The sequence below is a fragment of the Ambystoma mexicanum genome, chromosome 3p (assembly GCF_040938575.1).
Source record: "Ambystoma mexicanum isolate Mex_15411 chromosome 3p, UKY_AmexF1_1, whole genome shotgun sequence".
In the NCBI taxonomy this organism is placed as follows: Eukaryota; Metazoa; Chordata; class Amphibia; order Caudata; family Ambystomatidae; genus Ambystoma; species Ambystoma mexicanum.
Window position 1 is genome coordinate 932,649,198 of NC_090925.1, and position 27,340 is coordinate 932,676,537.

Below are 27,340 nucleotides of genomic sequence, written 5' to 3' on the forward strand. Positions count from 1 at the left end.
CAACTAAAGGTTTGTCTTGCACTTTGTGCCTTATGCAGGAACGATGTTCCGATATTCTCTGGCGTACCTCTCTCAGAGTTTTTCCTACATATACAAGATCACATGGACATTGGACAATGTATATGACATTTTTGCTCAAGCAATTGGTGTGATTTTTAAAAAACCACTCCTTGTTGCCATATTCAAATGATTTTTTCGTAGAGGTAAATTGACACGCCACACAATGACCACATTTGTGATGTCCCATTATGGGTTTCAAACCCCATTGGTTCATCACTGTTTTGTTATCTTCTTGTTCTTTGTATGTGTGGACCAGTTTTTATCTGAGATTCATGTACGCCTTTCCCTTTTTCACGCATATAAAGGTGTTTGAACAGCCATGGAGCCCAGCTAAGGCAGCAGCCCACCTAAGGCTGCAGTTGTGTTCCATCAGCATTATAAGCTGTTTGGCAGTCCCTGTGCACACCGGCCCATTATTATTATTATTTTTATTCTTGGGGTCAGAAAAGCCTAATATGAAAGTGGGGTCGTTATAGACCTCCAGCATGATTGTACAAAGGTTCATGAAGGGAATTCTTATCTGTTTAATCCACAAAACTTTATGTAGGGAGGGGCAGGGGAGTGAGACAGCAGCATTAACAAAACCTTGACAATGTTCTGAGTTAGTTAGATATATGAGCATGACGTTTAGTTCCATGTATCCATTCAGGAACATTGAACTGGAACCACCGCGCAGTGAGAAAAAACTGGGGTACCAGAATAAGAACATATCTGGACTCGGCCACATGAGGTGAGGCGAATTGATAGGAGGTTTTGATTACCTCCAGTGTTGTCAAGATGAACATATTTGAGTATTGAGTCTCTGTGTTGCATTTCAAGCGAGAACAGGGATTTTTCCTCTTTGGATTTATTGACTAAAGACGCAAGACACCCCCATACCTGCATTTTTGATCAGGTAAGATAGTGTGTCCATACCATATATATATAATGGTGTATTGTTCATAGGGCAGGCTTACTAAGATGCTTTGTCCTCCTCTTACGTTGCAGTATAGGCGCAGAGTTATCTAGCACCACTGCAGGATTTAGTCCATCGTTGACACGCGTCTCCATTAATTCACGTGGAGGTGAGTGCCAATCTGTATAGACATAAACTGAGATATACACACAAGATATATCTGTGTCTAAACAAATAAGAGATCGTAATTCTGATGTTATGTATATTGTTTGTTTGTAGATTGAGGTTTGATGACATCCTCCACCTTTTGACATTTCGGAGTGGTTGCAACAGAACCATCCGTCTCCTGAAGAAGGTCGCTTATATTTGCTGGCTTTAATTAGGGGCCTATTGTGACGACCGAAACATATGTTGAGTTACAGCAAATAAGCAATATGCTATTTGTTTTTGTATTAACACTTACTGTAATCACCAAGAGGTGTTGAAATGTATGTTAATATATTGGTTCTAGGTGGTCTTAGTACCACAAGTGTGGAATATTGACATGTATAGTGAGATTGTGAATGAATGATGGAATGAATGGTGGCGTTTAAATGTGGATGTTGAAAACAATAAATATTTGTGTAAATTGCTTATAAATAAACATATATTTTTTGACAAGACTTGGTATTGTTTAAATGTGTACAGATCTTCTGTTTTTGCAGCCTCTGGCAGCTGATCCAGGATTTTGTCACCCATGCAAGGTTGGGAAATTGCATAGTGAGTGCCCGCTCCTTCGTGACCAGGTCTGTGAGAGCTTATGCTGGACCATAAACAGTTGACAGATGTTTTCTTGGATGTTTCTAAGCAGCCTCAGTTGCAAATAAGCCCCTTTTACTAGGTTTTATGTGGTGATCTATGGGAAGACCGATGCCAAACACAAAAACACAGAGATTGGCTTTTGTAACCAGCATTCGATCATTACCAAGCCATGACGGCTACCCACCAGTGTTGGATTGTGCCAAAGACATCAAAAGGAATTCAGTTTCTGGAGCGTTTAGTTTAAGGTCATCCAATCTAATTTTCCACAGGTTTTGTTGGGGTAGATATTGTAGGTCCCAACACAGGAAAGAGTTTCACACTATGTAAATTGTACTAGGCCATGGTGCGCTGGGATAGGTGCAATTTTGCAACTAAATATGTTTTTCATTGTAGTTAGAAGAATTGAAATTAGTATTATTTTGTGTTTTAGTTGGATACATTTTAGAGTCACAGTAGGCAGCAACAGGAGTAGCAGTAGCATGGACACAATGTATTGCACAATGTACAATTTATAGCGCTGAGAAATATGTAACGGGGAGCTTTATGCATGTGAGAGAAGAGTTAATTGAAGGGGAAACTAACATGTGGGAATTCGACAATGGTTTAAACTGCAGACACATTTCAGGACATTGGGGAATGTGGGTTTCACAGTGGATACCATTGGGTACATGGAGATATTGCAGAATGCTTTTTTTGCTTAGTTGGGGTCTGTGTGAGCTGCATAGTACCTGGATTCACAGGAGTGGGTTTTTGCCTGGTTTGGGAAGCTGGACCACCGAGGTCCCGAAAGGGGGTAGGAAGCAAACCGCATATGGGCAGTTGTGATAACATTGCAAAGGGCTGAAGGCGAGAACGAAATGGAAAGCCATTTATTAGTGTTATGGCTGTATTGGGTTCTTAGATACCAAGGGTCATTTGCCTGGGAGCACAAAGGCTTGTTTTTGATGACCAGAAAGGTCAGGTTACATGGAGGGTTAAATTGAGAGAGGATGATTTATGGGTGTTTAGGAATATAAGCAGAAGGCATCCCGAAAGCTATATGACTTGAGATCACAGTCACAAAAACGGATTAACCACAGGAAACTAGGGGAAATAATATGGGACGCCGGAGCATCTGGGAGAATACAGATTTTACTGCTTCTTTAAAGGAGTACTTATTTATTTCTATCCCTCCCCTGGCCTTGAAGTGTTTATGGAAAGTTTTGCACAATCAGCATCTGGGGTAATGGATTTCTGTTAAATGGCCTGTAACATGGCCTGAATAATAAACAGAGTTATTCATGAATGTAAATGTATTATGTGGAGTACATCATAACTGACTATTTAAGAAAAGGGGATTGTGTTTAGTAAATGTATCCAATGGGATTTGCAAATGTATGGGGATTAGATTTCTTTGCATTTGGGTCAGCCAATAGGATTTTGTGGGATCACTTTATAACAAACTATATGTAATTATGTAAATTGTTTCCGAGTGTATACAAAGTGCAACTTTGTTGAGCATGGCAAATGGCAAGGAGTTCTTTGTTTTTGGTTTTATGAAGCTGATTAACCCTTCCGCCCGACAGCATGCAATAAACTTGCTTTTCTGAAAAAGTGAATTTACTCTCCATTGAAGCTGTTTTTTCACATTGGATTTTTGAGTCACATTCTTACAATTTGCAGCAAGGCGGATGGTGTCTTGTTCCATCCAGATTAGCAAAGTTGAGAGGAAAAGCTCTTCATTACTATTTGCACCCCTTCAAAGTATGTTAGCCAGTCAATGCAGTGAAGCTGGGCTTTATCTGCCAGAAAGACAGTATTGCCCCAAAATAACCACAAAATAAATGCTAATTGTGTGTTTTCTGCACATTCGGCATAGTTGAAAATGACGAATTCCAAAATGCCGAACTAGGCAAACAGGTGGTGTCCCTGCTCCTCAAGTTCGCCATTATGGGTTTCGGGAGTTGCAGGGGTGTCCACCCACATATATTAAAGGGAAAGCGGGGGACAAATGAACAGTTTCCCCAAAGCTTGAGTTTCAAAATGCGACGAAGAAGGCTTTGCAATTTTGGAACTCGAGCTTTTGGGAAGGAGTTTTTTTTACGTAGATCCAGGACAAACGTTTCAGGGCCACCCTTTTTCCTCTCGGCTCCCCTCCCTTTAATCACTTGCTAGGTTCATCTCCCTCGCCCCGTGATTCAGCTCTTCCCCCATCATGCTGCTATTTTCCCTATGCTGTGCTGATCCTCCATCTATCATCCTCCTTCTGCCCCACATGACAGGCTGCTGATGAGGTCATAATTTGTCCACAGCACAGAGTTTATTGATTTATTTCTTTTCATTTTGTTACCCTGCCTGCTATTTTGCTGCAACTTCATGGGCGTCTAATGGCAAAAGGGTTTTAGAGGTGAACTGTACCATGTTGAAATGGCCCGCCACCCAGTGGTAACACCTTCACTTCACTATGGTAAATAATAGAGGACAGAAAGCCATTACAACACATACAGCCTTTCCTGGATGCCTTTATTGTCTAATTGAAATTGTATTATATTAAAGTTTATATGAGTCTGAATGACCAATTCATCTTTATAGGAAACAATACAAGGTTGCCTTTGCTGTTAACACCTACATGTGCTTATCATCAACTAAGGTGACTCCCATAAGGTTGCCTCTCTCTGACCCACAGAGTATATAACACTAGATTGGGGGGGTTATATGGTCTAGAAGCACTGGGTGCCTGACTCAAAGTAAGCACGTTCTGCCAGATGGAGAAGATCTATTGTGTAGCCCTGGGCTAATCCAGAACACAAAAGGCAATGAGAAATGTGGCAAATGCAGTATTCCTATACCAGCTCTGGAAGTGGCATGCCATTCCAAATAGCATGCCTATCTTCTGAGATGGAATCGGAAAGGAGTATGTCTGGTTTCCCAGAAGTCCCAACCTAAGAGTAACTGCGGCAGTAACATTGGATGGAGCAAGAACTCCTGTCTGTGTGATCAAAAAGAAATAGAACATTCTTTCCTCTCAGGGTTAGATGGCCTGCTGCTGCCAGTATCTTTTTTGTTGGCAAAACCTTTATTCGGCGTAAGCAGTTTCGGTTAAAATAACAGCAACATTGTACTTTACATAACAAAGCCACAGAAATTGGCTACAGGATTTACATTCAAATATTAAAATCAATATACCACTCCTTGGTTCTCCTAAACCTCCAGCTCTTTCTCCTCCTCCTACTCCCCAATCTCCCCCTCCTTGTTGATCACTACCTCTTTAATCTCCTACTTCCCCTGAACAAGTTGTGCTTCATACTCCCTCTCCATCCCAATTTCCACTTTAGCATTTTCTCTCCAACCTACTCCCTCGCCTTCCCACCTTCAACTCCATTATGATCACCTTCCTCCAGCCTCCCACTCTGTACTTCACCTTCACCTCCTCTCTGGTTTCCTTTCTGCAGCCTCCTGCACCACACCTCCACTCTCACTGACTGGCCACCTCTTTCTCCCAGTCCTCTGGCATTAAATAGGCACCTGCACTGCTTCCAGGGATCTACCTTGTCCAACAGGGCTAAGGAGTGCATGCTGCTTGAGTGTTAAAACATGTTTGGCTGCATTTAACTAAACTACAGCCTACCTGCCATGTACCTTGCCGCACCTCCCGATGCGTGGCTACACAGATCAAGCCATTCAATTTTCTTGTCACCATCTTAGGTTCAGTACTCTCACATATGCATGGAGGATATGGTGTGCTGGAGCTACGTGCTCTGCAGTCTTGCACTGGTCTTGCCTCTCAAACTAAGACCAGCAAAAAAGAGGATTTCTGAGTGCGATTACTTTTGTCTGCAAGTTTGCCTTTTCTTTCATTCCTGTGGGTTATTTCTGAAACTTCAGCTTCCTGCAATTTCACATTAAATATGCATCTCATTCTGTTAGGGACATGTAACAAGTGATCATTCCAGAACCATGTCTTGGTTGGGATTCCATGCCCACAGGGAGCAGGTAGTATAGTTTACAGGCATCTCCCCGCTAAACTGGTTCCTTAAAATAGTTATCACCACACGTTGGTGTCCTGTGACAAGCCACTGTGATACAACCATGGCAGTGTAGGGTGAGCCAGGGGATTCTTCCTGAACCGTACCCAGACCCCGCATCACATTGCAGGCAGGGGTAGATCTGGAAACTATGGATTCTCACCTTTCACCACAAGAGCTAGGCACGGGGCGTAGGAGACAACTGTCAAAACCAAATGTCATGCCACTTGAACCAGCCTCAGCTTGGTTGCATGATGCCTCCTGAATAAACTTGATCACAGCATGACCATCTTGGGTTCAATCAGAGAATCCCATGTTGAACTTTTGAAGAAAGTTCCACAATCTCTCCATTTGAAGACTCCAATGAGTTATGGTTTCTGAATCTGTGAATTGACTAATGAGAGGGCTGCTTTTTTGTACATCTATTTACCTGTATCCTTGCCTTCTTATTAGGTGGGTTTCGAGTGGATACCAAGATACATACACTGATCTGTTTTGATGGCTGCAGGACGTATAGATTGTTTGAGCAATAGCCAGCACGGTTCTACGTTATTTCGCCGAACGAAATTTCATCGTGGGACTTTTCATCGCTGACCCTTTCATCGCCAACATTTTATTATTTTTTTTTTATTTATGGGGGGGCTGCGCCCCCCCAAACCACCCCCTTACTTAAATAATCATACCCCAACCCGCACAAACACTCCCCCCCTAAAAAATAATTTTCAAAAAAAATGTTGCCGATGAAAGGGTCGGCGATGAAAAGTCCCACGATGAAAAAGTGGTCGACGAAATGCGTGTATACCGCCAGCACACCCACTTATAATGGTAAGCAAACCTTTGGATAATGCTGGTGGGGGATGCTGGAAGCAAAGATCCCTTTATTAGGAAGAGGGGGCTCTGGTCATTTAGCTTCAATGCAAGGAGGGCATAGACTACCATGGTACAGATTTTGATTGTCCTTTATGCCCGAGTACACATATGGGCTAGTGGAAGGAAGGGAATATAGGGCATATGACATCTCAACCATAGGCCATGCCATACACTCTTCCTGACCACAGAATTATTTTCTGCAAAACCATGTGACACTGCTGCTATGCAAGGGTGGGTCAAGTGTGATTTTAGCTATCTCAGCCTGACTGGAGATGCAGTTATTGAAGACCATTGTGCTGGTGGAACTCGTCAGACTAACCTGGAGTTTTGGAGGCAGTGATTGTGGAGGTATCACTGGATGCAGAAATATTTAAGGCACCTGCTGGATCTGCAGGTTAGTCAGTATGAATTGCAGATGCCAGAGGGGATCTCTTCAAAAGCAAATCTGCCATGTGTGCTTGAATCTCATGAACATCCCAGTTAAATCCTACGGGAAGGGAGGATTGTACCCGGTTAGAAGTGCCGGAACTGCTTAAGAAGATGGGCCAGTTCCCTGTACAATGCAGCTGACTAACTTGCAGTTGAGGATGACATTTAAAGTGAAGCATGGAGGTTTGCTCTGCATACTTTCAATAGACTTGTGCAAGTTGTCGCCCATCTTCAGTGAGGCTAAAGGACCAATTTGTGGTAGGATAAAAATTATATCCTAGATAGAAATTTCTTTTTTGCCACATTAGATACTTTGATCAGTTTACTTCTTTGCAGGTTAAGAATACAACATGGGGTAATCACTCTTGAACACTACAGGTGGAGTGGATGTGGAGTGCTCTAAGGAACATATTCTGCTAGGGATACTACTGAAGGTGAGCTCCCATGGGCATATGGTTACATAGTCCAATACAAAAATAATTGCCTTAGGAAACCTTATGCAAGCAGGCAAGAATTCCCAGAACTCCACATTTTATATAAATGGGGAGCTCCTGAACATACAGTTGTGCACATAATGTATCCCATATGAGATAGAGGACTTTGGCGTGAAATACACCAAGAAAGTTCAGATAAACCACAAAAAAGTCGTCATAATTGGGATCCCTTGATAAATGCAAGAAAAAACTATTTAGGAAGGAAATCACCAAGCTCAAAAGTGATACCCTGAAAATTGAATTCTATCAAAAAAAGAGGCAGACCTTGGGTCAAACATTAAAACTGGCTTATACATCAAATACGCGGCACAAAGAAAATGAAAAAATGGTAAAAGCTGTGCTATCACAAGATACCTGTAGATTTTGAAACCTAGTGAATCACAGGGAGATTTCGGGTGCTAGGCAAATAATTCCAATAAATGAAGTGCAATGGACTATTCATATAGCAACTATTTTCCAACATACAAATTAGGATCGACTAGATAGCAATCATTTTGTATGATTTGATATTTAGAGTAGAAAATACCATTAACAATATGAAGAACTCAGGCTACCAAACATTGCATTAAAACCTCAGCTGGAAAACTGGGCCAGGCTGCTGGGACCTGTCTTTACAATATTCGTGCAACTTATCCAGAACAGGACTGCGAGACTTGTCCTTGACCTCAAGCCCAGGGATTGTATCTCTCCAGGACTGAAATCTCTGCACTGGCTCCCAGTGGCTGCGAGGATTAAGTTAAAAACCCCCTGCATTGTCCACAAGGTCATCTGGGGCCTGTGGCCGCAATACCTTCAACTCTCTCTTCCTAAATATCTTCCTTCTCGAGCTCTTGGATCATCCGCATCCAACTCGCTCAGGGTCAGTCGCTTCTGCAAGCAACGAGTTGGTGGCAGATCTCTCCCTTCGGCAGGGGCCTCCTCTGGAATAGCATTCCTGCCTCCCTGAAACTTGAGGCGAACCATCTCCGGTTCCGGAAGCACCTCAAAACCTTCCTCTTTGCTTCTGCTTTCTCTCCCCCACCCCCTCTCCTGCTGAATTCCTGCTAGAAACTGCACTGGTTACCTGGCCACCCTTTCTGATTTCGGGCCCATGCTCTGCCAGTTGCCCACCTGCACTGCCTCCCTGGCAACCCCTGCACCTGGGGACTGTTTTCTGTGTCCCTGCAGTCCCCCTACCAGCACTTATGTCTGCACTTACCTTGCACTTGCCACCAGCTGGCCGTTTTTATTTATCTTATTTATTCTACTATCCCATGTACTGCACTTTCCCCTCTCCCGTCCCCCACACACTTTTCCTTTTCCCCTCCCCATGCACTTGCGCGATCTGAATGACACCTGGCCTAGTAGGATTGTTGTCTGTCTTCCCTTTGTGTAGGCATGGGAAAGGCACTTGCGAGGCACAGTTGTGGTATGCACTGTAACTGATGGTAGCAGGAGCAAACTGGTCCGAGTACCTGGGCATCTGCTACCAGTGCCTGGCAAATGCCTATACACAAGCCAAAACTGTTGGCTTTGGCAATGCTGGTTTTTAACAGGACTTTAATGAAGGACACGCAGAGTGCCCATAAATTGAGTGGCTGAAGACAGTCCTGGTTAAGACCTTTTTATTACACCAGTAGCAGGTTTACAATTCCAATCAAGTCATTAACTCTCAGAAGACTGTTGTGAAAAAACACTGTCAGCAAGCTTCAAGAGTTCCTATGGCAAAGTGTTTTGGGCGGGAAGAAGCAGGCACTGGGTGGGAACGGCTATAGAGATTAGCATGACCATGGGCAGTCAATTGGTGGGCAAATAACCAAACAACATCTACAAACTGTTTGTCCCTCCTCATAAGCCATTTCACCCTATCTGTGCTCTAACATAACAGTTTCAGCTTATATGTGTTGCAAGCGACACACAATAGGCCAACCTAAAAAGGTGCAGAAGGAGATCCTCGCTCATACAAAAAGATTGTCCTGATCGATGACGTTACAAAAATATTTGTATCCCTAATCTTAAAAGAAATTACATCTCTGGGCATTTGAACAAAAACTATTGAATGATAATGATGTGTTATTTATATAGCGCCTTAATCCAAAGCGCTTTACAGAGCACATATTTACATACAATATGAATTATTGAATGAATTAATGAATATTCAATATGAATTGAATATGAATTAATGAATAGCAGACAGGTGGGTTTTTAAGAGATAAATGTTCAACTATACGTAATATCGGTACCCAGTTAATTTACCGAAGCAAATTTCAGAGTGGTACATCTCACTGCAACCATAATACTGAAAATATTACATAAATATATATAGTGTAGAGGGGTAAGGGGTTAAAATTGTTCAGGTTGGGGTGGGGTTATAAGGCTAGAAAAACAATGGGTTTTGGGGACCTCCATAAAAAATAAAATTAAAGAAAGGGTATTTTTTCGGTATTTTGGTTAAAGTAAAATGTACCACTCTGAAATTTGCTTTAATAATATCACAAATAACCGTAATATCTTGTTATTAAAGGCTTTTACTAAGGCGGCTTGTAAGAAATCTAGGTCACCATTTTGCATCGGCTTTTGACACTGTATGCCAGGAATGTTTATGAAGGAAAATGTATAACAGACAAGTGAATTTGAGGTGGATAAGATGCGCCTTGAGGTTACACAATAATGCACGCTTTAAAGTTTGGTTTGATTCCCAAGATAGTTAAACACTTTTTTTTTTCAAACTAACCGAGGCCTGAAACAGGGATGCATTTTGTTCAATACCTTAATAAAGCAAAGCTTGTATCACCCAAAATAGTGAACTTTTAACTTTCTTGGTTATCATATGCAAATAACTTAGTTGACCACACAAAGGTCTGCAAGCTGCATTAAATGCACTCGTTTCCCTTTCCACTGATAATCATTTAACTATTTCCTTAATTAAAAAATGTAACATGATGGAATATCAGAATAAGAAAGCTACATTCAATTTTGTTTGCGAATGTAGGTGTATCCCTTCGAAATAGTTCCTGAACACGAAAGGAGTTGTTTTGAACAAAACAGCATCGGAAAGACAGATGTTAAACATTGCAGTGGAGTGGCTGTATCGGCATGTATTAAAGTCTTACATAGGGGATACAGGGTGGGTGGGGTTACCTTTGGCCTAAAATAATGATGTATAAACAAACATTTGTTCCAGTGATTCTCTATTGTCTTGAAGTTGCAACAATGGATTTAGGATCATGGTTAAATAGGCTTCAGAAAGAATTCTGGTGACCGAGTTTGGCTGTTCCAAGGAGAACCTCTTTGTCAGTCATTAGGAATGAATTATGTGTCTCATCTTTTACTTCTGAAGCAAACATTGGAAAAGGGGTGTTTTTCTTAAAAACGATGCCAATAGAAACAGATAAAATATTGCAAACTATCACAGTAGCGATATCTCTTGAGAGAAATCCTCACCTTCTCCAATTTAGAAATACAAATGTACCCTTCTTAAAAAAAATAAAAAAAAAAGATTGTGAATGGCACCATAGTGATCCTCTTACTATACTGATGAAAATGGTGAAGCGCGAAGCCTATTCATGGTATTGGAGGAATTAACATATCTAGAATAAAAACATTTTCCCTAGCACAAGAATGTCACAAATGTCTGCCTAAATACAAGGCTATACATCCTTATGCTAGAGTCCCGATGCTTGCTTCTTCAATTTTGTCTGAATCTTTTGCAGATGAAGAAGCTTATGGGTCCGCATAACAGTATCCCTAAACATCTTTGCAGTAAGTGCAGATCCTGAACTCCGAGTTACACCCTATTTGAAGTGACAGTACTAGAAAATTGTGAAATGCACTAACCTTGTCACTCCACCCTTCTTTGGTATGGTGAACAAGGTATTCCCGATGTCTGCAGTGATCCTCAAACCTTTTAAGCAAACTTCCTTGCCAGCAGGGACCCATATTTTGTGCAAGTGCCTCTGTTATACTAGCATAATTGCGAAGCTCTAATGAAAGATTGAGTTTTTAGAGCACTTAGAAGAACTTGAGTCTCTAGGAACCACCTCTAATATCCATGGTTCTTGAAAAATCTTCAACTACTTTTTCAGATGTAAAGTGCATGTGGCATTGTGCAAGCAGATGAGCCAAAGCTGACTGCCCTTGCTTGCTACTACCCAAAAAGGGCAATCTAGCTATTTATGATTCTGTTGTAATCTGTAACATCTTTTAGACATGCAGAATGAAAAGCTCAATACATACTTGCCCTGCTGCGATGAGAATCAGAAGAACACAGAGAAACTGGAAGGGGTTTTGCTAACCAGATGAATGGCATGGTCAGGAGGGAAACAAGGGGATGGCCATTTTCGCCTTGAATCCTATACCTGCCAAAAGCTGATTAAAATAGTTATTTAAGGGTATGTCCACCTTTTCAAGAACATGGAAGATCTTTTCAACACAAACTCTTTGGCAGCCACTTCGTCATCCTTTTGATGTTAGCTAATGTTACGTTATAAAAATGTATATAGTGCAGATAACCTGAAGATATTAAGGTGCAGCAAATTGAACACTCCTAAGTCAAATGTCATGGTTTAGCTCAAAACATTATGGTAAAAAGGAGAATGAAATGTGTCATGACCTGAGTGTAAACCAAACAAAGGTTTTTGATTGCTTCTTGAATCTCATCATTTTTTTTAACTCATCTCGATGGGGAGCTTGTCCATATGTCAGCCACCTGTACAGACTGACTATTTCCAATGACAGAGCCAAGATCGAATCTTGTAACCAAAATATATCTGTGGGAGGAGAAGCACAAAGTCCTGCCTCCTTGTTGTTAGGGAAAGCTACGGAACAGATATTTGTCAGCCCTGTCATGTGGTTCGCACTTGACAGGGCTCCCAATGTTGCAGTCTTGCAACCTTAAAGGTAATTCTACTCTAATTGGGGAGCCAATCAAGGCTTCTCAGAAATGGCATGACATGCACAAAAAAGGTGCTTTAGTGACAACTCGCACAACCTTTTTGTAAAACGTGTGCTCAGGAGATTACTTTATTGATGGCGCCCACATCTAGTAAGTTCTAATAGTCTTGGTCACATTATTTCTCTGGCTATATTACTTACATATATTTTCTAAAGGAAAGTATGGATCCTCTTAAAAAGCCTAATCAAGTGTTGTGTGGTGCAGACTACAGCATTGGCTTGTTTGTCTATACACAACTGTGAATTAAACCGAACACCAGAGTTTGTCATATGTGGCTGGGTGCAGAGTCGTGGTGTTAATGGTAAACAACAGAGGCTGGATTGTACCTTTGTGCCTGTTTGTGTAGGTGTCAATAAAGGCCAACTCTGCCTTATTACTATTAGTGTAGACATATTTTTCACACCTTCTAAAAGGTGTATTATAAACAGGCTTTTTGGATTTCAGTAACATCCGATTTAATCCGATTTCTGCCCCACTAGAAAGAATGTTCCCTTTTAGGTATTTAATCAAACATTTCTGTAAATAACCACTTGATAGCAGCACTGACCTTGCTGCACATGGATTCCTTCATTAACTTGAAAATGAATAGCAAGGTCAGCAATGCCACTAGTTGACATTTTCGTACATGAATATGATCCAAAATGATGTAGGATATATTCCCCATGATAATTGTTTACTGTGTATACCATGTATTTTAAAAATAAGCAATGTGGATTGAATCATTGGATTCCAGACACTGCAGGGCTGAAAAACATCACTTACCCACGTGTCTGTCAGAAATGGATTACTTGATTAAATGGTGCCTTGTATTGCCAATGATCCTCCTTCAAGCACTAGTTTGTTCAAATTGTATTGGTGAAATGGATTAAGGAAAGTCACTTCTATTCCCGTAAAGCAAAGATTTCAGGAAAATGTAAATGTACAGTATCCACTGGTAGTGTTCTTTCTATGTAATAACCTTGCTTTCTGATGCCATTATGGGCCTACGCTTCAAAGAGCCAGCAATGTGGATGCCAAAGAAGGGACAGAGTCCATGGTTTTCATTTTGCCTTCCCATTTTCGACACATGTGCAGGATCTTCTAGATATTGAAAACCTGTAGTAGAAAGGTGGTTTCCATTTGTCAGAAGCAAATACTTAATACCCAGTGGAACTGTTGCTATGGGTGTTGGGACAGGGAGAAGCACCTGACCCAGTCAAGAGGGAATAGGTACCCCTCTCAACCTGGGGCAGAAGGCCTACCAGGGTGTTTTACAGAGACCGTCCTGCCCCAGTCTTTGTTCCTTATACCTGTGCCTGGCTGCAACTGTCAGGTTGACACGCCATATCTGCTGTGCTCTGTTCTGGCCAGTGTTCATTTTCCTCACTTTCAGGACTACATAGCACAGAAGTCCATGTGGCAGAGGAGGGAATGTACACCCCAACAGTGAGAGCGCCAGCAGTGAACAGCAGAATTGCGGAGTGATACACACTACACCCCGGCAACCAGGAAGCTCCAAGAAAAGCTCATTGGAACTTTAGGAGTGATCATGTTTCTCCCTGGCCACCATTACAGACCTCGAGCAGACCAACATTAGCCAAAATTTGGCGAACCTGCATTTGAAAAACACGGACATAAAAGCTCTAATAATGAATATTTGTTGCAGCCCCCACTGCAGAACTCTAGAAGATCTGCAATTGAGGATGAGGAAGGGCTTCAGAGGCATTTTTAAGCCTCGTAAATGGATGACACGACCCCAGGGAAAGAACAAGCCAGCACCTGAGCAAGGGACTCAGAAGAGCACCAGGACTAATCGGAAGAGAGGAACATAAAAAGAGAAACAGAAAACAGACATGTGGACAGTTCAGGTGAGGTCAAGGGAGAAGGAGTTACACAGAGATCAAGCAGAAGAACGATATAGTTAAACATGGAGGAAGATTATAAAGAGCATGTGTAAAGTAAGATATTGGTTGGTGAGAGAAAGTGGTACTTAGGTGTGAGTGTGTATATGTGTAACGCTCACCTGATTCCCACGGAGGCGCTGGTCTTGGCAGGAAGGTGTCTGTGACCCGAAAAGTGATGTGCAGGACTTGATTTGCTTCTGGGGCCGAACCTCTTCGCACTGTGTGTCGAACTCGAAGAGTGAGATTTCTGCAGGTGAAAGAATATGGGGGTTAATGATCTGGGTTGTTGAATGTCCCTCTCTCTCTCTCTCTTCTTAGCTTCTCCGTAGAGCCCCCAGTTCAACGTGCTCACCTTAGATAGGTGAATGCTGGACTCTCCATCTGCGTCTGGTGCAGGGTGCCGTTGCCAGTTCCTTCACTGGTGAAACATAGGCCTCTTGACATCAGAGGATCGCTACCGTCGTTAACTGCACGAGCGGTGAGTTTCTGGACACCTTTTTAGTCCTTTTAGTCTTTAGGTGCGTGGGCACGTTATTATAGAACAGGACTCTGTATAATGCTTTTTCCTATTTGTCTTGCAGGGCTCTTGAGATAGGAGATGGTGTGAAGAGAGCCGAAGTTGGAGCCAGAGCCTTGGAATGAAGCGCTTGGAAATGCGTAAGTAAATGCAGGCGCTCTAACTGTCTCTTTTCCCTTGCAGCTGTGAGTTCGTGCTGAAGAGATGCTGGAAAACGCCAGAGTATTTGCAGGCGTTCTACTGTGGCGAGCGCGATGGACGTGAGTAAATACCTGTCTAATGTCTCTTCGTTTGTCTTTCAGATGCTGGGTTGCAGCGTTGAAGAAATCCGGAATTCGCGGAGTGCCGGTAAGTAATAACAATGCTTTTGTCTTCACAGGCGGAGGTGCAGCGTGAAGAAATGTTCGCTGCCGATGGATCAGGTGAGGAAAGCGCTGCGTGTAAAGGTTGCAGTGCTAACCTGTTGTTTCTTGTCTTTGCAGGTGCTGCTGAATACTGGATACAGGAGTGGTAAGTATTGTTCTTGCAGGTTCAGGATCGGAAGGAAGAAAGGCTGGAACAGACTCGGTGAGCGTTCTGCTGCAGATGCAGAATAACGCGAAGCACGTTTGTTCAATCGGGTGTGGTTTAAATAGCCTTGGAGTGATGAGGCGTCTTCCTCCACGGCCCCGCCTAGGTAAGAAAAGAGTTCCAGTTCCAGAAGAGTCCCGGTGTTGTATCCAGGGAGTGGAGCTTGCCCCACCCAGGTAAGAAAGTAGTTCCTGTTCACAGAGGATTCCTATGTGGCTGGTAAGTAAGCAGCATGGTCTGCTGCAGGTAAGTACACCCAAGCATCTTCATACATATTATGAGCACGGCGCTTCCAGTGCCGGGACCGATGGCTTTGATGAGCCTGGTGCCACCCGGCGCCAGGACAAGGTCCAAAAGGTCCCAGTGGGGACCGGCTGGAGCCTAAGATAACGGTTAGGGGCCTGCTTCCAAGGACGTTGGGCTGTTCCTGACTCCTTGGAAGCAGTGATCATGACAGCACCCCCCCTCAAGGCCCCTCCCAAGCGTGTCTTCTCCGGGGGTTTTGGCTTGTCGGGGTGATTCAAATGGAATTTCTTGACCAGACGAGGTGCGTGGACATGCTCTGAGGGTTCCCAAGACCTTTCCTGGGGGCCGTATCCTTTCCAATCAACCAGGTAATATAATTTAGATTTGGAGATTTTGGAGTCTAGGATGTTCTTTACTTCGAACTCAAGTTCTCCATCTACTAAAACAGGTTCCGGGAGTTCGGTCAATCGGGTTCCTGGTTGCACTGGTTTTAGTAAGGAGACATGGAATACTGGATGTATTTTCATATGCGAAGGCAATTCCAATTTAACAGCCACCGGATTAATTATGGTAGAGATAAGATAGGGTCCAAGGTATCTCGGGATGAAAGTGCGGGGTCCTTTTAGAGGTAGGTGCTTAGTGGATAACCAGACCTGATCTCCCACTGCGTAGTGAGGGGCCTCTTTACGGTGCTGATCTGCTCCTTTCTTAAATTGAGCTTTAGCTCTTTGCAGATGGGCAGTGGCTTCCTTAAAAGCACGAGTGATCTCCGAGTGCAAGTGATCCACAGCAGGTGTTTCGAATTCTTGGGGAGGATCCAGGTTAGAGGTTCTAGGATGGTGTCCGTATAATAGGAAGAAGGGAGTCTTCCCGGTTCCAGAATGAGTCGAATTGTTATAGGCGTATTCAGCGATCCAAAGAATGTCCTTCCAAGGGTTTTCAGTTTGTTGGAGCATGCAACGTAGATATTGCTCTAGAGTTTGATTTGTCCTCTCGGTTTGTCCGTCAGTTTGGGGATGGTGACTGGTAGAAAGTCTCACATCAATTTGGGCTAAACGACAGCAACTTCGCCAAAAGTGAGAGATGAATTGACTTCCCCTATCGGAGACCAAAACCGAGGGGAAACCGTGTAACCGAACGATGTTTTCTAAGAATTCTCGGGCTAATACTGAAGCTGAAGGTAGGCCCTTCAGGGGAATGAAGTGAGCCATCTTGGAGAATAGATCCACGACTACTAAAATGGTATTATACCCTGAGTATGGAGGTAAGTCCGTGATGAAATCCATGGACAGGGTATGCCATGGACAGGGAGGGATGTCTAGTGGGTGTAAGAGACCGGCTGGTTTCTCCTTCTGACTCTTATTCTGGGCACACACACCGCAGGAGATTACAAAGTCTCTAATGTCCTTCTTCCATGATGGCCACCAGAAATGTCTTTTGACCTTTTCCATGGTTTTGGTTATGCCAGGGTGACCCTCCATTAGTGAATCGTGATAACAGGAGATTACCTGTTTTTGTATTTTCTCACTGGGCAAGTACAATCGTCCTCGGAAATATGGTAGGTCTCGATCCACTGAGAATTCTTTTCCTTTTAATTGCCAGTCCTGTAAGTCGACCGGAGTTAAAAGTGATTTGACTGTAGTCTTAATGTCTTCAAAGGATTGAGCGCTGACCAAGCCCAAAATCCTTTGTTCTGGGATTATGGGTATTGGTTCTGGATTGGTCAAATGTTCATCTATTCCCATCCGGGAGAGGGCATCTGCTTTTCCATTTTTACTGCCTGGTCGATAAGTAATTATAAAGTCAAACTCAGCCAAAAACAGAGCCCAGCGAAGCTGCCTGGAAGACTGAGCTTTGGCTGTCTTCAGATACTGTAAGTTGCGGTGATCAGTCATTACGGTGACTGTGTGTCTGGCTCCCAAAAGATAATGCCGCCAGGCTTTAAAGGCCGATCTGATAGCTAAAAGTTCCTTGTCTGTAATTGAATAGTTGATCTCGGGAGCTGAGAATTTGCGGGACCAAAAGGCTACAGGATGTAATTGGTGTGTGACCGGATCCCTTTGTGATAAAACTGCCCCCATAGCAAGACTAGAAGCATCTGTTTCTACGATGTAGGGGAGTTCTGGGCGAGGATGTTTTAGAACAGGTGCAGAAATGAATTTAGTCTTTAAGTCCTGAAAAGCTTGTTCTGCCTCGGTAGACCACTCAAAACGTTTGTTTTTCTTTAACAGAGCGGTGATGGGCTGGACTATTCGAGAGAATTCAGGGATGAATCTGCGGTAAAAGTTAGCGAAGCCTAACATGCTTTGGACTCCTTTTACAGAGGTTGGTGAAGGCCACTTGATGATTGCATCGACTTTCTTTGAATCCATATGGACTCCGTTAGGTGACAATATGAATCCCAGGAACTCAACTTCAGTTACGTTGAAAACGCATTTTTCGAGTTTAGCAAAAAGGTTATGTTGACGTAATCTCTCGAGGACCTCTCTAACGTGTTTCCGATGTTCTTCTTCAGATGATGAATAGACGAGGATGTCATCAATGTAGACAACAACACACACATTAATGAGTTCTCTAAGGACATCATTCATAAAATACTGGAAGGCGGCAGGAGCGTTGCAAAGTCCAAAGGGCATAACTTGATATTCAAACAGCCCATACTTGGTGCGGAAGGCCGTCTTCCATTCATCGCCCTCTTTTATTCGTACCAAATGGTAGGCTCCTCTGAGATCCAACTTTGTATATATACATGCGTCTTTGACTTGGTCCAGGAATTCAGGGATCAAAGGTAACGGGTATCTGTTTTTAACGGTGATTTGATTCAGGGCGCGGTAATCTATACAAGTCCTAAGGTCTCCTTCCTTTTTCGGAACGAAGAACAAAGCCGAGGAAGCTGGAGATTTTGAAGGACGGATAAACCCGTTAGCTAGGTATTGGTCCAGATATTGTCTGAGGTGAAGATTCTCTGGCTCGGTGAGGGCATAAATCCTACTGCAAGGAGGAGTTGTTCCGGGTATCAGATCTATTTGACAGTCGTAAGACCTATGAGGAGGCAGGGTGTTAGCTTGGTCCTTCCGAAAGACGTCTTGGAATTCCTGGTATTCGGGAGGTAATTTGGGAACCTCAGAAGAGATTGCCGCCAGTGAAACATCAGGCCGAGGATAACAAGTGGTAAAACATTCTGGAAACTGAACCGTCTTTGCTCGCCAATCGATCTGAGGATTGTGATTCTCTAACCAAGGGATTCCCAGAATGATCTGGAACTGAGGGGCCTTGATCACATCGAACACTATTTCCTCCCGGTGTCCATCTTGGCTCACTAACGTCACTTCTTGGGTGGCGTGCGTTACTGGTCCGGAGGCTAACTCAGTGCCATCCACTGTAGTAATGACGTCTTTTACTGCCTTAGGGACAAGAGGTAGATTCATCCTTGATACCAGTTCACGGTCCACATAATTACCGATTGCTCCGCTGTCGATGTAAGCTTCAATTGCATGCAAACGATCCGCACGTTCAGGACTAATGAGGACCATAGGCACCACGAAATGCGAGGTCACGGGACAGATTTTAACGCTCGGCAAGAGGACCTCTACACTTGTCGGGCTAGGTCGTTTCCCTGCTCAGAATTTGTGGTACAGGTATCTGCGGCTCCTACAGCCTTCTTAGCTGGTTTCACTGGACAGTCTCGAAGAAAGTGCCCCGAGTTTCCGCAATAGAGGCATAATTGCAGCTGTCTTCTTCTTTCCCGCTCCTTTTGGGTTAAAGGTCCTTTCATGCCCCCTATTTGCATGGGTTCCACAGTGTCAGCTCCCCTAGTAGAGGTCTGTGGTTTAGAAAACATTCGGGTATCAAATTTGGAACGATCAGCCTTCCTGTTCTGTAATCTGTGGTCCAATTGGACAACTAAGTCAATATAGTCTGAGCATTCTTGTGGAGGATTCACGACTTGAGCTAACACATCCTTGAGCTCTCCACGCAGGCCTCTGTAGAAGAGCGGTATTCTCTTATCCTCAGGCCATTGAGTTTCCACTATAAGTCTGTTGAATGAGGCTATATAAGTCAAGAGGTCTTGATTACCCTGTCGTAACGAAAGAAGTTCATTGTCCAAGGCCTGCCCTTGTGCATGTCTTGCGAACAGTTTCTCCATGCTGGACTGGAAGGCCTGGAAATCATGCAGAACCGGATCATCCTGAGTGACTAAAGGGATCGACCAATCTGCGGCGCTGCCACTGAGATAAGAAAGCACGAAAGCCACCTTGGTCTGATCTGTTGGGAAGGCAGCTGGTCGACATAAGAAGTGTAGGCGGCACTGGTTAATGAACACTGCGAATTTCTTTGGGTCACCAGAAAAGCGTTCGGGCGGAGCCAAGGGCACATTGCCGGGTAGATTGATTTGCACTGGATTTAAGGATGATGCAGAAGGATAACTTCCTCCTGGAGCGGGCAAAGGTGTCTGTCCTGCCTGCGTTTGTAGCAATTGCCTAGCGAGGTCCTCTGTTCGCTCCTTGGAAATTATCAGCTCTCTTCTTAGAGAGTTTGTTTCCTGACGAGCTGCATGTACTTCTGCTCTTAGTTCCCCAAGCAACTGGGCTTAGGTGCGTGGGCACGTTATTATAGAACAGGACTCTGTATAATGCTTTTTCCTATTTGTCTTGCAGGGCTCTTGAGATAGGAGATGGTGTGAAGAGAGCCGAAGTTGGAGCCAGAGCCTTGGAATGAAGCGCTTGGAAATGCGTAAGTAAATGCAAGCGCTCTAACTGTCTCTTTTCCCTTGCAGCTGTGAGTTCGTGCTGAAGAGATGCTGGAAAACGCCGGAGTATTTGCAGGCGTTCTACTGTGGCGAGCGCGATGGACGTGAGTAAATACCTGTCTAATGTCTCTTCGTTTGTCTTTCAGATGCTGGGTTGCAGCGTTGAAGAAATCCGGAATTCGCGGAGTGCCGGTAAGTAATAACAATGCTTTTGTCTCCACAGGCAGAGGTGCAGCGTGAAGAAATGTTCGCTGCCGATGGATCAGCTGAGGAAAGCGCTGCGTGTAAAGGTTGCAGTGCTAACCTGTTGTTTCTTGTCTTTGCAGGTGCTGCTGAATACTGGATACAGGAGTGGTAAGTATTGTTCTTGCAGGTTCAGGATCGGAAGGAAGAAAGGCTGGAACAGACTCGGTGAGCGTTCTGCTGCAGATGCAGAATAACGCGAAGCACGTTTGTTCAATCGGGTGTGGTTTAAATAGCGTTGGAGTGATGAGGCGTCTTCCTCCACGGCCCCGCCTAGGTAAGAAAAGAGTTCCAGTTCCAGAAGAGTCCCGGTGTTGTATCCAGGGAGTGGAGCTTGCCCCACCCAGGTAAGAAAGTAGTTCCTGTTCACAGAGGATTCCTATGTGGCTGGTAAGTAAGCAGCATGGTCTGCTGCAGGTAAGTACACCCAAGCATCTTCATACATATTATGAGCCCGGCGCTTCCAGTGCCGGGACCGATGGCTTTGATGAGCCTGGTGCCACCGGCGCCAGGACAAGGTCCAAAAGGTCCCAGTGGGGACTGGCTGGTGCCTAAGATAACGGTTAGGGGCCTGCTTCCAAGGACGTTGGGCTGTTCCTGACTCCTTGGAAGCAGTGATCATGACAGTATGGTAAGAATAGAGTGACCGAGATTAAATGTGAGGTAAGGGGTGGGGTGTATGCGAGTGTACCAGGTAAATGTGAGAATGAAAGAAGGTTGACAGAGCGAAGGAGGGGTTCAATGGAGTGTAGAGTAGTAGAGTGGAGTAGGGAAAATAGTAGAGGGGAGATTAGTAGAGTGGAAAGAGGAAAGGAGTAGAGTGGGGAGAGTACTAGGAAAAAAGGAGAGTAGTGGAAGAACATCAGAGAGGGAGAGAAAGGAGAGTGCATGGAAGAGAAGTGAGGAGAGTAGAATAGAGAGAAAGGAAGAAAGGAAGGAGAAACATCAGGGCAAGGAATACAAGGGAATGAGACTAAAAGACTGAACTTGGGTACTTGAAATGCACTTCTTAAGTTCTTTGCATTTTGGTAGGAACTCAGATCAATATCCACCTAGAAATTCCCACAAAGAGGCAATTGCCTTTCAGCCCTCAGTAGCAACCAGCCAGATCCTTGATATTAGGAGTTAGGGATCTCTAGTGGTCACCTTGGAATTCGGGGAAGCCTGGGCTAGGGAGGAAAAAACCCACAGGAGACGAGAGATAGAGGGACAGCCCTTACTGAGACCCTATTCAAACTTTTTACTAAATGAAAAGCTGTGGCTCAAAGGCAATCTCAGTTTGGAGGAAGTGTTAGCTGTTGCTGAAAGGGTAGAATACATCTTGCATTGTGTGAAGCTAAAGGATGACCAGAGCATTACAAGCTGAGAAGGTAAATGTGCAGGTGGTCAGAGTTACTGCTTAAGTCAACTCCATTGTGAAAGGAGAGACGCAGGGTGGGTTTGTTTCCAGAAAGGGGCAGGGTGCAATAGGGAGAACAGGATGTACTCTAAGTGTGACAGTAGAACCTGTAGAGTCAAGCTAGCAAATTCTCTAGTGTCCTGTGGTTGAAATTGTTTCCAGACAATGTGAAAGACGCTGGCATATACCAAACTGTTGGCATCATTTTTGTTTAAGTAACCCAAGCATTGTGATTACATTTTTGGTGGAGTTGGAGGATGTGATGTTATCGTCAATGAGAATGATAGGTGCAATAAGAAGGCTTGCATTTTCAGTAGAATCTTCGACACGATTCATCATTATCCCAAAAAGGTATTTGGACAGGTTTCTGGCCACTTTACTGAATTAAAAAGGCAGGATCCTAGACCCTGAGCTTTTAAGCATATGCCAATACAGTTTATGGGGTTATTTGAAGATGAAATTGAAAGGAAAAAAGAACAATATATACTTTATTAAAATGAGGACCCACTCCTTTTCATTGAGCAGAGCAAAAGGATAAAGCTGGATCCTGACAAGAACATGTTTTGCCGGCATGTGGAGTGTAAGAGAGGAAGGCAGTAGGTGGTCGATTTTCTAATGTTTTGACTGGTAAATGTGTGTGTCTCCGTGGATTTGTGTGACAGGGAGTCACTATTAAAAACCACTCTGTCTCCAAAAGTAGGTCCAAGGGTGTTTATTGTAGATGACACAAATAGTTTGGATGAAAGAATCTCGGGTAGGCCTTATGGTTAATCAGATTCTTGGGGAATATGGCAGTAGGGTCATCCCTCTCCTACTTGACTTCCCCAGACTTTCCCCTCCTCCCTAGTCCGGGTGTCCATAATGGGTGTCAGTTATACTGCGAGGTGCCCCCTGCTGTCTCTTGTTCTTTCTAGGGCTAATGATGTTCTACCTGAGACGATGCCGGCCTTCCTGCGTTTCCCTCTCCTAGCCCTGCTTAGTATTCTAGTGGCGGGTACAGGGATTGTGCTGCCCTCCGCTCTGTACCACTGACATGCCACAAATACACAGTCTCACCCTTTCCCACACTGTCCCAATAGGTTCTCCTCCCCACGGCTCTACTATCCCTCTGATGTTACACTCTGCTTAACTACCTCCACCCTTCGATTTTCCTCTTCTTCTCCCACTAGTGCCACTACCTCCAATTACCAATCTGCTACTCTCTGCACTGTTATTTTCTGCTCCCTCCTTCTATGTCTCCTTATCACTACTACCTCTCTGATACTTCAACTACCTATCTACTTCTACTTTGCTACTGCTTCTAACTATTACCACCTCTCTACTATTCTACCAGTCATTGCTACTATAACTCCACCTTTCATGTTACTCCTATTGCTCTACTACTACTTTACTACCTCTTCTCTCTCGTTAGCCTACTCTTTACAGCTGCTACTCTCACTACAACTACCGCTTCCCTAATCCTACTATGAGCAACTTCCAACTTTCACCTCTGTCCTCCGACTACCCACTATTTCAAATACAACTACTACCTTCCTTGCTCTCGCACACAACCACACAACCACTCTGCAGACTGCCTCTCTACAGTAACCTCCAAACTCCTTCTGCACTCTCCTCCTCTGGTCTCTCAGATGTCCTCCTTCACCCTCCTGTACTCACCTAACTAACCCAGAGTAAACTGTTCCCACCTTGCCCTTATATAGCCCACCCCTCCCCCGATTGGCCAACTTACCCTGACCAATGACTTACTACAAGGGGTGTGATATGGGAAAGGCTTGGGGAAGGCTTCATAAGGGTCTCGCACCTTCTGGTGAATTACATTTTGGGCATGTAGAGCCCAGTGACTCTTAGGGGACTGCTGTCCCTCCTTTTGGCCCTTTTGTAGGTCTGTACTAGCACCACTAACCTTGTTGGGTTAGTGGTGCTAGCATGAAATGGTCTTCCTGCAGGCCCTTGTTAAAATAAAAACCTGGTGGTTGCTGGGAGGAGGCACACATGCACACATGTTGCTTCCCTCGGTGGTGGCCCACTGGATGTAGCGGCGCTGGGTGCACCCGTTGTGGCTCTGGTGTCCCTCTGCTGTGTTCTCTCACCCAGCTCCATGGATTTTGCTGGTGGCTCTCCAGAGCTGCAGCATCCACAAGGTTGTCAGTGTCCGCGTCCCGCCTTGCCTCCGCCACCATCCACATACGTATGCAGGGATTGGGAGGGTGTTTCGAGGGTATTTGGGATTTGGGCACACTCCACTGACAGGTCCATGAAGTCAGTACTGTCACATTTATGACTAATATAAAATTACTGGCAAGCTGAACATGTTGCATGCAAGCAGTGAAGTGCACCAATTACACAGAGAAGTGATGTGTCAATGGAGCTAGTAAAAAATTAAAAGCACTGGGGAACGGTCTTGTGGGTAATGTATTCACTGTGAATACATTTTTACAGCAATTATAGGTCGTTTTTCAGCATTAACATTTTCTGCTATTTGGCCTGTGTCACATGGCTGAGGAAACATACAACTAAAGACACCAGAAAATAAATCGTTAAAGGGTTTTATTAAGCAAGAGTAAAACCTAAATGACCTCCCCTTTACTGGGGCTCTCATTTCTGTTTCTTCCTCTTTTTCGACCAACGGCTCTCTGCATCAGTTACACATCCCCTCTTACGGGTATCACACTCGCTCTCCCTTCACTAGAGCACCCCACTACTGAGCTCACAAGGTCCTCCTCCACAGTTGAGCATGCCCTTCTTGTGGGTCTCAAAGGGGACCACCTCTTCTGTTACATATCCCCTCTTTTGGGGATCCAATTTACTCTCCCTCTCACTACTTATCACCCTCCTCCATTTGGGTCAACGGCCTCTGGGGTCTTTCTTCTGGTTTTAAGGTCATCTCCTCAGCCTCACTGGAGCACCCCTTCCACCAGACTTCTAGGATTAAAGGGGCTCTTATCTTCCGTTCTGAAGCCTACCCCTCTTCTAATAGGCTAATAGGGATCTGCTCCCCCTCACTTGAGCACAACCCTATTCTGAGGTTCCAGGGTCTCTCCTCTTCCTCATGGAGGCATAGCTCTCTTCCGGGCTCACGGGTAACTGCTCCCTCTCACTGGAGCACACCCCTCTTCTGGGCTCACAGCACAGGGTTCTCCACTTACTGGAGCACACCCCTCTTTTGGGGCTCCAGAAGCTCAACCCTTCCTCACAGGAGCACATCCCTCTTCTGGAGTTCCAGGGGCTCATCCCTTCCTCGTTGGAACACACCACTTATCTGGGGCTCCAGAGATTTACCTCTTCCTCACTGAAGCACACCCCTCTTCTGGGTTCAACAGGTGACCCTTATCTGGTGCTCTTCAGCTTCAACAAACTCCCCTCCTCAGCACCAAGCCCAGAAACACTGTCTTGCATTCTCAGCCTCAGTTTTAAAGACCTCACCATCCTCTCATTGGCTGAAGCAAACGTTTGAATTGATTGGATAAGTGGTTTCTTAATCCAGGCCAGGGAAGAAAGTCTTTGAAAGGCTTTCCGCCATTTTTTGTTTATTTCACTCTGTCTTCAGTACAGGGGCTGTAGCTGGTTTGCAGTTCTGCTGCTTCCTTGCCAGGAAAATAGTTTCAGGGTTCCAGGTGTTCGGAATGCCATTACCAGGGACATGCAAACCTCTAGTAAGTTGCCCCCCGGTGAATAATCGTTTTTTTCCTTTGTGGGGGGCAAGAGGGGTGGGGAAACATGTCTGTCCTAAAATACTGGAGCTTACAATCACTGCTGCTGAGAGAGTGGGTTGGAAAGAAAGGTTTCCCCTTTCTGGGATCCGCACTGCTTGTCTAAGGAGACTCTTTGATAGGGTAGCGTCCCCTGAATCACTGGTAGACATTCCGGAACCTGCACCAGGTTTTGGAGCTCTAAAAAGTCGTCCAGAATCTTCTCCTTCCTTGGGACCCGGTAGTTGCTGACCAGTTGTTCACTTGGTGAGTTCATGGATAGCTGTGGGATGGTCCGCCTAACATTAAGGGTCTGATTTAGAGAGAGACTCTGGTATGGTCTTTGGGGAATAGCCTGTGGGGTTAGTCTGTGAGGGACGCCCGATTGTGCTTTAATTCTTCTCCTTGCGCTAGAAAACACTTAGGATGCTTAACTGGCCGGGTTGGAGTAGACAGCGGGGTCCTGTCAGTCTTACTTTCAGGCAGACATTGGTAAGATATTGATAAGTGGTTTTGTCTCATGTGATAAAGTAGAGATTGCATGCCACAGTATCAAATCTCCAGAAGTGAAGGGGACTAGGTCAATCTTCAGTGCTCTTTGCTTAAGTGCATATTTCTTTTTGCATTCTTCATGCACAATAATTGTTTTGCTTCAAACTAGTACTGCAAACCTAAGCCATTGAATAGCATAGCATGCCACTTCAAAGTGAAGACATCATGGCCGTTTATTTACCTGCATTTACAGCAAGGACTATGAAAATACGGATTAATGTTTTTAACAGTACCGCTGATTGAAGACTGCTTTATGGACATTGTACCTACAGCGGTTGAGGTACATAGATTAATGAAGCTGTTTATTAACTAAACCAATGCATTCAACTATAAATTACGTTGTGCCACACCTATGCCGCCTTTTGCAGAACCATCAGAAATTGTGACAGCACCTTATTTATAATGGTTGGCTCACAGGGAAGCCATGAAGCTCCTACTTGCGTTCATTTGAGGCAGTTAATGTGGCACAACACTGTCTTAAAACATACACCCTTTTCTATTACGGATTGTTCAAATGAATAAATTAAACAAAATCTAGAATGAGTGCAATACTCTGTTCAAGCACGTAATGCATTTAATTATTCTCAGTATTAGATTTCTTATAAAAGTTAATTTACCTGAATATAAATCATGCGACAACCAGTGTAAATGTATCTACTGGCTGCCTTCTTTACTAAGGTCCCACACAAGCATTAAAGATACAGGTCAGTAGATTGGCTGGTATCCGGTAATATTACCCCTGCACAAATGGTCGCCAGGAAAAGGCTGTGGCGACATTATGTATGGTGACCATTTGTAAGGGAAGCGGGGCTCGCCTTGGGGAAACAATGGTAAATAAATAACATTTTAAAACAGTGGTTGCGGGAGTGTCCCACGCAGGTTCCCAGTGATAATGTCGCTGCAAACCACAGCCTTTTTGCTTCGACTTTTTTGCCACACAGCTTTTTGCGGAGACATCACATGGAACCGATTGGCCCTGATTACGCCATCCCTGAGCTTCCTTCC

The 27,340-nt window shown here is 44.2% G+C and overlaps 1 protein-coding gene across 1 annotated transcript in view; it reads right to left on the minus strand.

The window, feature by feature from the left end:
* Positions 1-27,340, minus strand: part of LOC138581134 (arf-GAP with SH3 domain, ANK repeat and PH domain-containing protein 1-like) — a 1,625,721-nt gene that overhangs the window by 1,103,491 nt on the left and 494,890 nt on the right. The gene's annotated exons all lie outside the window — the stretch shown is intronic.